The following is a 15,089-nucleotide window of genomic DNA, read 5'->3' as shown; positions in this document are numbered from 1 at the left end:
AAGAAATATGATTTAAAATTAACTATGTTAGTCACATGCTGTGTTTTCCTTTTTTAAAAAAAAATCACAGAGGGCAACATTCTATGTAGGCACTTTTAAGTGTGTATATATCTGGAGCACCACACATTCAGACTCAGTAAAAGCTGGTTTAATCAGGCAAATTAGACTGCATAACCTTCATTGTGGTAGGCAACCCTTATTTCTTCTCTCCTCCTCCTCCTCCTGCACCAGATGTGACCAGATGTCCTGATTTTATAGGGACAGTCCCGATATTTGGGACTTTATCTTATTTAGGCACCTATTACCCCCCCCCACCCCATCCCTATTTTTCACACTTGCTGTCTGGTCACTCCACACACACCCATCCTAGACTGTCATTCTGCTTGATTAATCTCTCAGCCAAGTTTATCTGAAAGATCAACATTCACTTCAAACTTCTTGCATTTCAGGATTTTATGCTTTTGCTTTTTGGATGGCACCAAAAGAGCCATCAGCTTTTCTACTGGTCCTCTGTGAAGCCATTTTTCAGATGGTGCGTGCTCTGTAGAAAACACAGGACCTCAGAAGAAGAGAAACAGAGCAAGTATCTTTGAACTCTACATTTGTCTCCTGGTTTCATTAACTTCAAAAGGATCTTGCGTAAAGATGCTCTCTTATTAAGATAGTAGTAAAGTGAAGATGGGGACTGTACCCATCAAACACATTAACATATGCAGCTGGTGCTAGATTACATTTGTTAGCATTTATCCTCTAGTCAGTCTCAAAATATATTTTCTTTTGACTAACCTTTAATATTTATAGCTGTAGGATATATTTATAATAAATGAATAGCTCTGAAAATGTACAAGTTATATAAATACAAGATCCTTTGTCCATTGTACATGGAGTTAGTCCAGACAACTGTATACAGATAAACGTTTTCAAACTATACATTATGGTATGTGTCATGAAGTGGTACTGTTACACAAAGTCTTCCAAGTCCTATTTATTAGCATGAAAGCAAATGTTTAGTCTTAAGAAGACATGCTGTGTTAGTTTTGGTTATACAACATTCTGTATAAAGGGAGCTGTGTGAATGCTTTCTGCTTTGTTCTGTGATTGCAGTGAATTGCTCTGTGGGAACCAGGCATGATGAGCAGAGATTCCTGAATGTAGGGACTGCCTACATGCTGTTTGTGACTACCTCCATTCCAGGATAAGGCTGTGTGTGAAAATAAAGCCAAGGTCCACTTACAATATACACAGACTCTGCACCATTGATTTTTCTTTTCTGGGAAGCCAACCTGCCAGATCCACATCTGCTACTGCTCAGCAGAGGGGCCAACCCTATTACATTACATACATTATCTAATATTTATAATGGACAAATGTTGGGTATTCATATAAGGACATTTCTAATCTTGTGAAATGGCAAGGGTAGCTAGTAGAAGACAATAACAGAAGAGACAACACTTTCAAGATTTGATTTTTTTCAAACAACAGTTCAGGGACCATATAAAGCTACTTTTATTCTTTCTAAAAATGTATGAGAAATTTGGTGGTCATGAAAGCGAGGTACTGAAAGTACTGGCGTTGTAGCTATGTATGCAGAGGGTATGTTTACACTGTGATGTAAGCCTGGGCTTAAGGCAACCTCCCTCCCCCTTGCATCTACACTGCAATTGCCCTAACCCAGGGCTTGTACTCAGAGGCTCAGGACCCTGCAGGCCTGGAGGGTCCAAGCTCAAGTTGAGCCAGGACCTCGGGCCTGAGCCCTATTGCTTCGCACTGTAGACATGGTGCCAGCTTGACTTAGGTACCAGGAGTCATCCAGATGTATCCCACAATTCCTTGGCCCAACTTCCTTAGTCCTCTCTATACCAACAATCTGCAGTGCACTCTATTAAAAATGAAAACCACGCCCCTTTGTAAACGGCAACAGCTCAGGTCAGCATTAACCCATTCTCTTCTCATTACCGATCTGCAAGCACACTATCAGAAATCCTCCAGGGTCTGCAATGGAGACCAAACCCATCAAGTCTTGTGCAAAGTGAACTGCTTCCTGATCACATGAGCACAGCCAGATTTTGGTGAATCTCTGGTGTAAGGCCAGTAAAATTGTAAACTTCAGCCAAAGCGCCAGGAATGCCCACACATGACAGTTATACACACCTGCCTCGTGCACTCCTGCCCCCATATGGAAATTGGTTTTGAATTTTTTTGTGAAACAGAATAAAGGTTTTAATTTTAAATTTACCATTGCCTTTGAACTTCTGTAACTACGATTAACAAGGCTAATGCAAGAGACAGTGTGAAGACTGAAGCATCTCCTTCACAATATGTGTAGGTTCACTTTAGGTACATTTTGTGTCCTTGAGATTTCACAGTAATGAATTCTCTGCTCCTCCAGAGCTACTTTAAATAATAACCCTCTGTTTCTTATCCTATTTCAGGACCTTTAACCTCTACTACCTGCTGTTCTTCTGGAACTTGATCCCTGGCGTGACATTCATAAGAACGTAAGAATGGCCATACTGGGTCAGACCAAAGGTCTGTCTAGTCCAGTACCCTGTCTTTCAACAGTGGCCAATGCCAGGTGCCCCAGAAGGAATGAATAGAACAGGTAATGATCAAGTGACCCATCCCCTGACACCCATTCTCAGCTTCTGGCAAACAGAGACTAGTGACACCATTGATGGACCTATCCTCTATGAGTTTATCTAGGGTTCTTTTTTCTTTTAACCCTGTTATAGTCTTGGCCTGCACAACATCCTCTGGTAAAGAGTTCCACAGGTTGACTGTGCATTGTGTAAAGAAATACTTCCTTTTGTTTGTTTTAAACTTGCTGCCTATTAATTTCATTTGGTGACCCTTAGTACTTGTGTTATGAGAAGGAGTAAATAACAATTCTTTATTTAGTTTCTTCACACCTGTCTTGATTTTATAGACCTCAATCCTATCCCCTCTTAGTTGTCTCTTTCCAAGATGAAAAGTCCCAGTCTGATTAATCACTCCTCATATGCAAGCTGTTCCATATCCCTAATCATTTTTGTCACCCTTTTCTGAACCTTTTCCAATTCGAATATATCTTTTTTGAGATGCAATGACCACATCTGCATGCCGTATTCAAGATGTGGGCCTATTATGGATTAACATAGAGCCAATATGATATTTTCTGTCTTATTATCTATCCCTTCTTAATGATGCCCAACATTTATTTCTGTTAGCTTTTTTGACTGCTGCTGCACATTGAGTGGATGTACCCTCATGGATCATTCCAAAAGGAAGCATTTCCATGATAAAGTTATGGTCAATGTTCTTGAGAGGGTAGACTAGCAGGTTCAGAACCAGAAGAAGAGGGTTGAAAGCCTGGAATAATGGTGTGCTGAGAGGCAGGAGGAAAAGCTGAGGCTCGCCGCTCAGGTGGATGACAGTGTTTAAGCAAGGGGGCTGGCACTTGCAAAGCAGTTTCTGGAACAGGAATGGTGGCTAAGGGAGGAGAAGAGAGATCAACAGATAGAACTGTTTCAGCAGCTCCTGTGTCTAATGGATGCTAGAACAGTGGCTCCTGCTGCCTCCCACACACCACGGCAATGTACCCTCAGCCCAGCAGTAGCTTAGACAACTCCATGTCGGGGCAGCCTATACATTCAGGACTAATGAGCGGCTGGGCACGGCAACTAAACACCATGCAGCCTTTTTTCTTCCACCCGTCTCTGGTGTAAATCTCCACCTCCCTCCCTTGCCGCCAAGTGAGGGGTAAACGTGTAAAGAAGGGAAAGGAGAACTTTGGGCCAGGGGACATGCAGCAATAGGGGGATTGTGCTAAGTATTAATGATTTCCTGCCCTTTCTTTTGGGGTGTGTGGTTTTGTAATAGCAGCTAGCCTGCCCAAGTCCGTTTGAGTGCTTTAATGTTTTAAGACCCGATTACAAATAAACCATGTTACGTTTTCAAGAAAGCTTGTTGCTATCAGTGCATCGCATCATACAATCATGATTGGAGATAATAAAATTAAAAACATATTAATAAGTAATTAAGCATTACAAAGCAAACCACATTCCTCTATTTACCTAGATACAGCAATTCTAATTTCAATAAATTCCATCTGTCCAGCCATTGTGCCTCCCACCCCATAACCACAACCAAATTCATTTTTCATTGTGTTCATCATGTCATTCAAACTTACATTGCATGGCAATCAAGACTACCCCACTCCCAAGCACTGCCTGCCCGCCAAAATACATGAGCCACTCCCCCCCGCCCAAGAACATTTATAGAGGTACTATTCCCCTCTTCCACTGGGTCATGCCAGTGGTGGATTATCCAATGGGCCTACAGGGTCCAAGGGCAGGGGCCACAGAAAAATGAGCGCAACAGCAGAAATCCGCCACAGGGTGGCGGAAACTTGGAGCTCTGGCAGAAGCCACAGGGTGGGCAGGAGAAGCACCAGCACCCCAACCCCAGTCCCCGGCAGAAGTGCAGGCTGGTGGACAGTGATAAGCTACCAAAAGCTGAAGAACTGGTTCCTTGACTCGCTCCGGGTCTTCAGTGGCACTTCGGCGGCGGGTCCTTCAGTGCCGCCGAAGACACGGAGCAAATGTGGGACCCGCCGCAGAAGTGCCGCCGAAGACCCAGAGCACCGCCAGGTCAGTAAAAATTGGAAAGGGATTCTCAGGGGAGCATCCACAGCTGAAGGCTCAGGTGGGCTGGACAGGACGGTGTTTGCCCACCCCTTTAACAACCGGTTCTAAACCGGCTTTAAAATTTTTTACATGCAGCCGATGAAGTGGGTATTCACCCACCAAGTGGGTATTCACCCACTATACGTCTGTTAGTCTATAAGGTGTCACAGGACTCTTTGCTGCTTTTAGTGGAGGACAGTAACTCAGTTTATGTCAATGTCATTTGGTGGGAATGGTTTCCGAGCCTATCATGAATGTAGACTCCCAAGCAGTAAAAAATATTCTGACATCATGAACTTTTCCTGTACACCTAACACTGACATTCATAAATCTTCCTCTGTAATCCATAAGGACCTGCATAACTATGGAGTAGTACCCTTTGTGGTTTATGTACTCATTGTTCCTTGAGCTTGACAAACTATGGGCAGATGAGTCCCATCAATAGCCCTGCAACAGCTAGGAATCCCCACTCTCTCAAAGACATTGGAATATCTTTAATGTCTGCCAAGTTCAGGTAAACCACATGCCTGATTGCTTCAGTTACTTCTGATACCACTTCACCCACAGTTGACTTTCCAATCCCAAAGTGGGTATAAATGGACCTGTAGCAGTTCAGGATAGCCAGCTTCCAGACAGCTATATCAACCCTCTTCTGAACTGACAAGGGTGACCTCAGATGTAGCTCTTTACTCTGGAGGGTCAGGGCAAGCTGCTCACAAAAGTCCAGAAATGTTGCTTTCTTCATGTGAAAGTTCTGGATCCAGTGATGGTCATCCCAGGTCTGCATGACAACGTGGTCCCACCAGACTATGCTCGTGGCTCTGCTCCAGAAGCAGCAGTGTACGTAGGGATCATCAGCAGGTATTCCAATTACACTGAGCAGCATCTACCAGTGAGAGTAGGATAACAGGATACTCCTCCTTCTCTGCCTCCTCCTCCTCCTGCAGATCCATCAGGAAATCCATCAGGTACCTTTGGTGGGACAGTAAATGCTGCCAAAATGTCCACCAATGCCTCATGGATACTCCGCCAGTTTCCTGACATGCGAGAGAAAGTGCAAGCAACAGAAGTTCATCAAGACATGCCTCCTCCATGTTGCTGGCTCTGGTGGCTGGGAGTGCACAGAACAAAATGACTGCTCAACAGACTGTGTTGGCAGGCAGATCAAGCTTCCTGTAACATGCAGGGTGAGAAGTAAAGTTTTTGCACAGTGCACCATGTTCCTAGGGATAGAGTGGCCACACTTCGGGGCGGGGGGAGCACTAGGGACTCTGGGATGTGGCTACTTTGACTCAGGTCTCCGCACTGCAGTGTGGATGCCAGAGCCCTAGGTTCGAGCATGGAGCAGAATATTCTTAACCTAGGGTTAAAATACAATGTAGATGTTCAAGCCCAGGGTTCCCTAACACAAGTCAGCTGACCCAAGTCCCACTAACCCTATGCTTACGTTGTAGTATAGACATATCCTTAGACGAGTAAGGCAGGTAGTGTAACAAAGGCAGCCAGTGGAGAGTCTCTTTGTCCAGCAAAGTATGTGATCCTTTGTGCATATGTAAATCTTCCATCTTTGTTTCTGGTCAGTGCAGGATTGGGGAGCATGGATCAGTGTTCATGTCACACTCCCTGTCAGTACTCAGCCCAAGCCAGGGAAGCTAATGATTCAACCAGTGGACCAAATTCGGTGATGATTCCTGGTCACATGCCACCTGAGGCACATTGCTCATATGCTAAGGAGAAGTACAGGATTTATTACAACCTGGTTTTTGTTGTGCAGAAAGGGGGAGGAGAAGGAGAATACTTCCAATGATACTGCCAAGAATGACCTTGAGCGGATCACTGCGGACTATGTGGCTCTGGGAAGAAGGATAAAGGAGTTGGAGGCGCAAGTGGTGTTCTCGTCCATCCTCCCCGTGGAAGGAAAAGGCCTGGGTAGGGACCGTCGAATCGTGGAAGTCAATGAATGGCTACGCAGGTGGTGTCGGAGAGAAGGCTTTGGATTCTTTGACCATGGGATGGTGTTCCATGAAGGAGGAGTGCTGGGCAGAGACGGGCTCCATCTTATGAAGAGAGGGAAGAGCATCTTTGCCAGCAGGCTGGCTAACCTAGTGAGGAGGGCTTTAAACTAGGTTCACCGGGGGAAGGAGACCAAAGCCCTGAGGTAAGTGGGAAAGCGGGATACCGGGAGGAAGCACAGGCAGGAATGTCTGTGAGGGGAGGGCTCCTGCCTCATACTGAGAATGAGGGGCGATCAGCAGGTTATCTCAAGTGCTTATATACAAATGCACAAAGCCTTGGAAACAAGCAGGGAGAACTGGAGGTCCTGGTGATGTCAAGGAACTATGACGTGATTGGAATAATAGAGACTTGGTGGGATAACTCACATGACTGGAGTACTGTCATGGATGGTTATAAACTGTTCAGGAAGGACAGGCAGGGCAGAAAAGGTGGGGGAGTAGCACTGTATGTAAGGGAGCAGTATGACTGCTCAGAGCTCCGGTACGAAACTGTAGTAAAACCTGAGTGTCTCTGGATTAAGTTTAGAAGTGTATGCAACAAGAGTGATGTAGTGGTGGGAGTCTGCTATAGACCACCGGACCAGGGGGATGAGGTAGATGAGGCTTTCTTCCGGCAGCTCACAGAAGCTACTAGATCGCATGCCCTGATTCTCATGGGTGACTTTAATTTTCCTGATATCTGCTGGGAGAGCAATACAGCGGCGCATAGACAATCCAGGAAGTTTTTGGAAAGCGTAGGGGACAATTTCCTGGCGCAAGTGCTAGAGGAGCCAACTAGGGGGGGCGCTTTTCTTGACCTGCTGCTCACAAACCGGGTAGAATTAGTGGGGGAAGCAAAAGTGGATGGGAATCTGGGAGGCAGTGACCATGAGTTGGTTGAGTTCAGGATCCTGACGCAGGGAAGAAAGGTAAGCAGCAGGATACGGACCCTGGACTTCAGGAAAGCAGACTTCGACTCCCTCAGGGAACGAATGGCCAGGATCCCCTGGGGGACTAACTGGAAGGGGAAAGGAGTCCAGGAGAGCTGGCTGTATTTCAAGGAATCCCTGTTGAGGTTACAGGGACAAACCATCCCAATGAGTCGAAAGAATAGTAAATATGGCAGGCGACCAGCTTGGCTTAATGGTGAAATCCTAGCGGATCTTAAACATAAAAAAGAAGTTTACAAGAAGTGGAAGGTTGGACATATGACCAGGGAAGAGTATAAAAATATTGCTCAGGCATGTAGGAATGAAATCAGGAGGGCCAAATCGCACCTGGAGCTGCAGCTAGCGAGAGATGTCAAGAGTAACAAGAAGGGTTTTTTCAGGTATGTTGGCAACAAGAAGAAAGCCAAGGAAAGTGTGGGCCCCTTACTGAATGAGGGAGACAACCTAGTGACAGAGGATGTGGAAAAAGCTAATGTACTCAATGCTTTTTTTGCCTCTGTTTTCACTAACAAGGTCAGCTCCCAGACTGCTGCGCTGGGCATCACAAAATGGGGAAGAGATGGCCAGCCCTCTGTCGAGATAGAGGTGATTAGGGACTATTTAGAAAAGCTGGACGTGCACAAGTCCATGGGGCCGGACGAGTTGCATCCGAGAGTGCTGAAGGAATTGGCGGCTGTGATTGCAGAGCCATTGGCCATTATCTTTGAAAACTTGTGGCGAACCGGGGAAGTCCCGGATGACTGGAAAAAGGCTAATGTAGTGCCAATCTTTAAAAAAGGGAAGAAGGAGGATCCTGGGAACTACAGGCCAGTCAGCCTCACCTCAGTCCCTGGAAAAATCATGGAGCAGGTCCTCAAAGAATCAATCCTGAAGCACTTGCATGAGAGGAAAGTGATCAGGAACAGCCAGCATGGATTCACCAAGGGAAGGTCATGCCTGACTAATCTAATCGCCTTTTATGATGAGATTACTGTTTCTGTGGATGAAGGGAAAGCAGTGGATGTATTGTTTCTTGACTTTAGCAAAGCTTTTGACACGGTCTCCCACAGTATTCTTGTCAGCAAGTTAAGGAAGTATGGGCTGGATGAATGCACTATAAGGTGGGTAGAAAGCTGGCTAGATTGTCGGGCTCAACGGGTAGTGATCAATGCCTCCATGTCTAGTTGGCAGCTGGTATCAAGTGGAGTGCCCCAAGGGTCGGTCCTGGGGCCGGTTTTGTTCAATATCTTCATAAATGATCTGGAGGATGGTGTGGATTGCACTCTCAGCAAATTTGCGGATGATACTAAACTGGGAGGAGTGGTAGATACGCTGGAGGGGAGGGATAGGATACAGAAGGACCTAGACAAATTGGAGGATTGGGCCAAAAGGAATCTGATGAGGTTCAATAAGGCTAAGTGCAGGGTCCTGCACTTAGGATGGAAGAATCCAATGCACCGCTACAGACTAGGGACCGAATGGCTAGGCAGCAGTTCTGCGGAAAAGGACCTAGGGGTGACAGTGGACGAGAAGCTGGATATGAATCAGCAGTGTGCCCTTGTTGCCAAGAAGGCCAATGGCATTTTGGGATGTATAAGTAGGGGCATAGCGAGCAGATCGAGGGACGTGATCGTTCCCCTCTATTCGACATTGGTGAGGCCTCATCTGGAGTACTGTGTCCAGTTTTGGGCCCCACACTTCAAGAAGGATGTGGATAAATTGGAGAGAGTCCAGCGAAGGGCAACAAAAATGATTAGGGGTCTAGAACACATGACTTATGAGGAGAGGCTGAGGGAGCTGGGATTGTTTAGCCTGCAGAAGAGAAGAATGAGGGGGGATTTGATAGCTGCTTTCAACTACCTGAAAGGGGGTTCCAAAGAGGATGGCTCTAGACTGTTCTCAATGGTAGAAGATGACAGAACGAGGAGTAATGGTCTCAAGTTGCAGTGGGGGAGGTTTAGATTGGATATTAGGAAAAACTTTTTCACTAAGAGGGTGGTGAAACACTGGAATGCGTTACCTAGGGAGGTGGTAGAATCTCCTTCCTTAGAGGTTTTTAAGGTCAGGCTTGACAAAGCCCTGGCTGGGATGATTTAACTGGGAATTGGTCCTGCTTCGAGCAGGGGGTTGGACTAGATGACCTTCAGGGGTCCCTTCCAACCCTGATATTCTATGATTCTATGATTCTATACCCAGCTCATTTTCATATGTAAATAAAGACAAGAGTTTAACATTTGGGCTCCAGTTGAACAAGATCATTAAGCATGTGCCTAACTTTAACCATTGATTTCCATGGAACTAACATTGTTCTTAAAATTAATCAAAAGCTTAATGAATGACCTTGTTAAGTCAGGGCCTTGGGAGGTCTGCAGAAATGAAGGGCTAATTATCAAAGTCGCTGTGCCAAATACCTCTTAAAATGTTTTATAGCTAATAAATGGAATACAGTGAAAAACAAGAATTCACCAATAGTCACCTGGGTTTTGTGTCTCAGACTTCAGATAATACATTTTCTTCCTTGATGACTGTTTCTGTAGCGGCTGACAAGTGAGAAGTAAAGATTGTTGAAAGTAAAGTAAAGATGTTTCCCTTACTTTTGTATTTAATACTTTTCTCCTTACTTAAGCTTTCACATTACACAACTGAACAAAAACAGTCAGGCAACCTTACTTTTAAATCTTTATCACACTGTAAAATTGAAAGTAGGACAGACAGCTTTTAATAAACTGATCTGTACTTTCAACTTTTGTTTATTATATCCTCTGTTCACTTTAATCTACAGAGCATTGATGAGATACAGTAAGAGTTCCAGCCTAGACTTATGACTGATTCTGTGAAGGAGAGACTGGTGGGGATAAGAGATTAAGCATACTATGTGATGGCAAAAATGCTGACAAAAAACGTAATTTTAGCAGACAGTCAGGTGGATGATACCGCAAATCCACAGCAGGCACTAAGCACCTTTTCATTGCCTTTCAAATGTGACACACACACAAAAAAGGAATATTCCTGATTGCACACAGTTCATGTTCCCCAGAGAGAATTTTAAATTGTTAGGCTGACTATATTCAGAGATTTACATTTAGACTCAGTATATTTCTGTTCTCTTCATAATTGAGCCTAAACATTTCCCTTTGTATGCCCCAGGCCTTACTGACTCGAGTCTTCCAATTTATAGTAATAATGCACTTGATTTTATATAAATATTTGATTCACAATAGCGCAGTGCTGCCAGACTTGGGACTGGGGTATCATTGTGCTAGGTGCTGTAGAAACTTAAGAAGGGATTCCTGCCCCCAAAGAGCTTACAGCAGGAGTCAAATGTGGGGGAAATACACTGATGGCTTTCGTCTATGATCTGCCGACAAAATATGCTTTGCCTACATGAGTCACCAACATGAGGGAAAACTCACAGTAGATTATCCAGATGTTCAAAGTGTTGTCAAGCATGCTCTGTGTGCTCTCCTCAGCAACATGACCTTGGATCCCCCTCAGCCGGGATGTCTACACAGAGAATAGCAAAGAGTCTCAGAACCCAGGTCAACAGACTTGGGCTCACATTAGCATACTAAAAATACCTGTGTAAACATTGTGGCTCAGGCTGGGGCTTGGGCTCTGAAGCCTAGGGATGCAGGGTGGGCTTCAGAGCCTGAGCTCCAGCCCAAGTGACAATGCCTATGCAGCTATTTTTAGTGTGTTAGCACAAGCCCTGTGAGCCTGAGTCTATCAGCCCAGGCTCTGAGACTCCCTGCCGTAGCCTGTGTAGACATACCCAGCTTTGTTCCCTCTTGATTGGAGAAAAAATAAGCTGCAATATCTCCCAAATGTGACCCACTTGTGGAACCAAAATGAGACCTCAATCACAATAATTTGTATAAATTCGTGATCCTTGCTCTCCTTTCTAACATGAGGAATGCAATAGTTAATGCTGTTGACAGGGCGTCTCAGTTAACACCTGACTGAGCTGAATGGGACAATTCTCATCTACAAGAGCATCAGTTACATTCAGTTCTAGAGCAGTTCAAGAAATAAATTATTTTTCCACAGGAAATTTAGAAAAAAATTCTTTTAAAAAACCCCCCCAAATTTCCTGTGAAAAGTTTAGTTTTTCTGCGTGCATTTTTGAAAGCTGTTTTTGATCAACATTTTCAGTTTTCAAAAAACAATAATTCTGAATGAAAGATGTTTGGATTTTGGTTTCCATTTTTTTTCTTTTTTGCCAAAAAATAGAAAATTTTGACCAAAATGAACAATTTTATTTTGTTCAGAGTCATTTTTTTATTTAAAACAATCTTTTGATGACAAATTTCAACCAACTCCTCTGTGTTCATATTTTTGAGATTTTTTTTCACAACCATAACAGTTAGATGCTTACGTAAAAAAAAATAAAAAATTCATAGCTGAAATTCAGGAGAAGATAGCAGTTGAGAGGTGCTAGTATGCTTTACCATTGTGTACAAGCCCAATACGACCCCTGACATAAAGTCATTTATATGCCACAAAAAAAAACGTCTCCCCTGCAAGATAGAAAAAAAGCTTTTGAAAAAAAATGGAAAATTTGGCCTTCTGGATACATTACCATGGTGCATAGTTCAGCTCTTTGCCTTCCTCCCCTACAGTCATGATCTAATTAGCTATGCGGGGGGTCTATCCTTGTTATATGAAAGTCAATGGTAAAATTCCCCTGGATTTTAATAAGAGCAGAGTTGGACCCTTTATATAAAAAGACTTGTTTGGTTAGGATCATTGCTGTCCCTAGCCATTTTGGTGCCCTACGCAGCCCCCCCACTCCCCTGTTGGGGGGCTGTGTGGGGCCCCAGGTCTCCGTGGGTGGTGGGGGCTGGTCTCCATGGGGGAAGGGGTTGGAGACAGGGGGGAAACTGCCCCCCAGCACTTGCCGGCGGAGTGGACAAGGCTGGGGCTGTGTCGCTCTATTTACTGCCGGCAAGTGCAGGCCCGACCCCTGCTGCAGTCGTCAGGGGAGTGGGGGTGGGGCTGGGGCGCAGCAGGGGTGGGAAGAGGCGGGGCTGGGGCGGAGCAGGGGCGGGAGCCACAGGGAAGAGGCGGAGGAGGGGCTGGAGCAGCACACAGCTGTGCAGGGCACCAGAAAATTCGGTGCCCCAAATTTCCTGGTGCCTCACACAGCTGCTTACTATGGGTAGGGATGGTCCTGGTTAGGATGCTTGTACTTCTCAGTTACTCTGCCCTCAAACAGAAGGGAACTATGGTTTGGATTCAGACCTTAGCTTTACCAATAACAAAACATGCAGTATGATTCTCTGTGGATCATAAAATTAGTGATATATATTATGTGCCCAGGAACATGCACAGAAAGGAAGTTGTCTCAACCTTCAATCAGAACTACCTTACTTTTGGAGGCTAAAGGGGCTCCTTAGCATTATTTTGACTTGCATGTACTTAAAACTATACTGGCAAATACTCTTTATAGAATATTTATGAAGTCTGCGTTATGTAAAATCCTTTTTTAGAAGCTTGAAAAAAAGTTTTTGCAGTCCAGTTTTGTCCTTGTCCATTTTGTAAGTTTTGTGTTTTCACTGCTTAAAACAAAGCTTGAAATAAAGATAGTACTTGTTTACTCGATTACACTAATGAGCAAATAAGAACAAACTTCTGGCATGGATTGCCTATTTTCCCTTTTCTTTTTTAAAAAAATGTATTTATTTGTTGACTTTGAACACCACCTCTTTCCTTGCTATCCCAGCTATCATACGTAAGACATAAAAAATAAACAAATAATACAGAGCTACACCTAATGGGTAGCATGTGAATTGGTGCCAATGCTGTGAACCATAATATGATACCCTCAGCACAATTTCCTGAATAGGTGTGCAAAAAATAATAATTCAACCAAAATGTTCAACCTCATAATGAAAGAACATTAGAACTGCAGCTCTTTCACAAACTTCTACTGGAAAACAAATTGAAAACTTATCATGCATCTTAAGATTCTCTTAACAAGGACTGTCTCTTAGTAGGGGTTTTGTTTGTTTTTTATTTACATCCACGTTTGATATTTGGGGCTTTATACCTATGAGCCGGTCACTAAGTGCATGTGTTAGTGACAAATTGGATAAAGTTGAGTGTGAAATGCAAAGCTAAATCCTGGGCTGCATGTGAGGCTAATGGAGAGCAAGAGCTCCATGGCAACAAGGATGGGAGCAACAGACTCTCAGTGAAGAGCTTTAATTCTCCAAAGAAGGTAATATATTACTTCCCTCATTATAGCATGAAAGACAAGAAAAAAATAAATTTTAGATAGTCAGGATGGGCAAGGCTTGAAATGTTTTACCTAATGGAGAATATAATGCTGATCCTGGACAGGGGCACTGAGAGGGATGAACTACCAATGTTTGTTCCATATACTAGTTGATTTATCTTGAGCTTCTCTTACAAATTCAGGGTCAGCTCTGGCAGCCCATATTAATGCAAAACTCCCACTGATTTCATAATTGCTTTTTATGTGAGTAAGAACTGCCAGGCCATCAGTACTTATCTGTTCATCAGTACACATTTTAATAAGTCCTTAAGAGAGCAGTTGCCATAATGGAGCCTATTTTCAAAACTATTTATTGTTACAGTGCAAATTGGTGGGAAGGGGGGCAAATTGGTGGGAAGGGGGGGGCAATGATTAGTTGAATACCAACCACCACCAATAATTTTTAAACTACCTCATTTCTGCAGACTTTTACAATTTTTACATTTGACACCTTGTCTACTTTGTAAAACTTGCCATGAGAAAAGTCACTTTTAAAGCAATTATCACAGCTTTGAAAACAGCATTTGGTAACCTGTGCTCCCCAGTGACACAGCTACCGCAGAGCTCCCAACACTGCAGCTATTATTTTGTTTCAACTTGGCTTCAAACCAGTAGATTTTTTTAAAAAAGGACCCGGGGGACATTCTAACTAGTCAAAGGCAATTTTAAGGTGTATCTTGTCCTAAGATGCTTGACAAGATCTCTTTGAAATTGTTAACTTAAATTCACTTAGTAGTAAAATCACATCAAAGGCATATCTAAAAACTGCTGACAATAGCAGGTGTTTTCCAACTAAATCTTTAACATTGTTAGCTTTTGAGTAGAATTATCTCAGCAGGGTCCTATTTTCACATGACCACTGTTGTGCCCTGATGTCCAGACTGTGTTGAGAAGAGGGGAAAAGAGCAAACTGCATTCACTTCCAGGAATGGGGACTTTGAACTCAATCCTGAAACCCTTACCCTTGTAAGTACTCCTTTTGAATTCAGTGGCACAATTTGTGTGAGTAAGGGCTATCCACAGTAAAGACTGATGTAAAGGAACCAGGACTAGACACTTTTTCAAGAGATATATTTTCCTGTTACTTTAGCATTTGACAGGACATCTCTCCAATTGTGTTTGTCCTGGATTAGTGAATGAAGTCTATAATAAATTAATGCTACAAGGATAGGGCTCAGTCCTTAGACATGAGTCCCATGCACGTTATCAGACTTTCTAAACTCAT

The 15,089-nt window shown here is 43.8% G+C and overlaps 1 long non-coding RNA gene across 1 annotated transcript in view; it reads left to right on the top strand.

The window, feature by feature from the left end:
• Positions 1 to 15,089, top strand: part of LOC140907679 (uncharacterized) — a 55,472-nt gene that overhangs the window by 8,322 nt on the left and 32,061 nt on the right. Inside the window, exon 2 of the long non-coding RNA XR_012157575.1 lies at positions 2,433 to 2,602. This is a non-coding gene — a long non-coding RNA (uncharacterized lncRNA). The remainder of the gene's footprint in view (positions 1 to 2,432; positions 2,603 to 15,089) is intronic.

Source organism: Lepidochelys kempii, chromosome 2 (genome assembly GCF_965140265.1).
Source record: "Lepidochelys kempii isolate rLepKem1 chromosome 2, rLepKem1.hap2, whole genome shotgun sequence".
NCBI classification, from domain to species: Eukaryota; Metazoa; Chordata; order Testudines; family Cheloniidae; genus Lepidochelys; species Lepidochelys kempii.
Note: the sequence above shows the minus strand (reverse complement) of the source record. Positions and strands in the feature narration are given on the sequence as shown.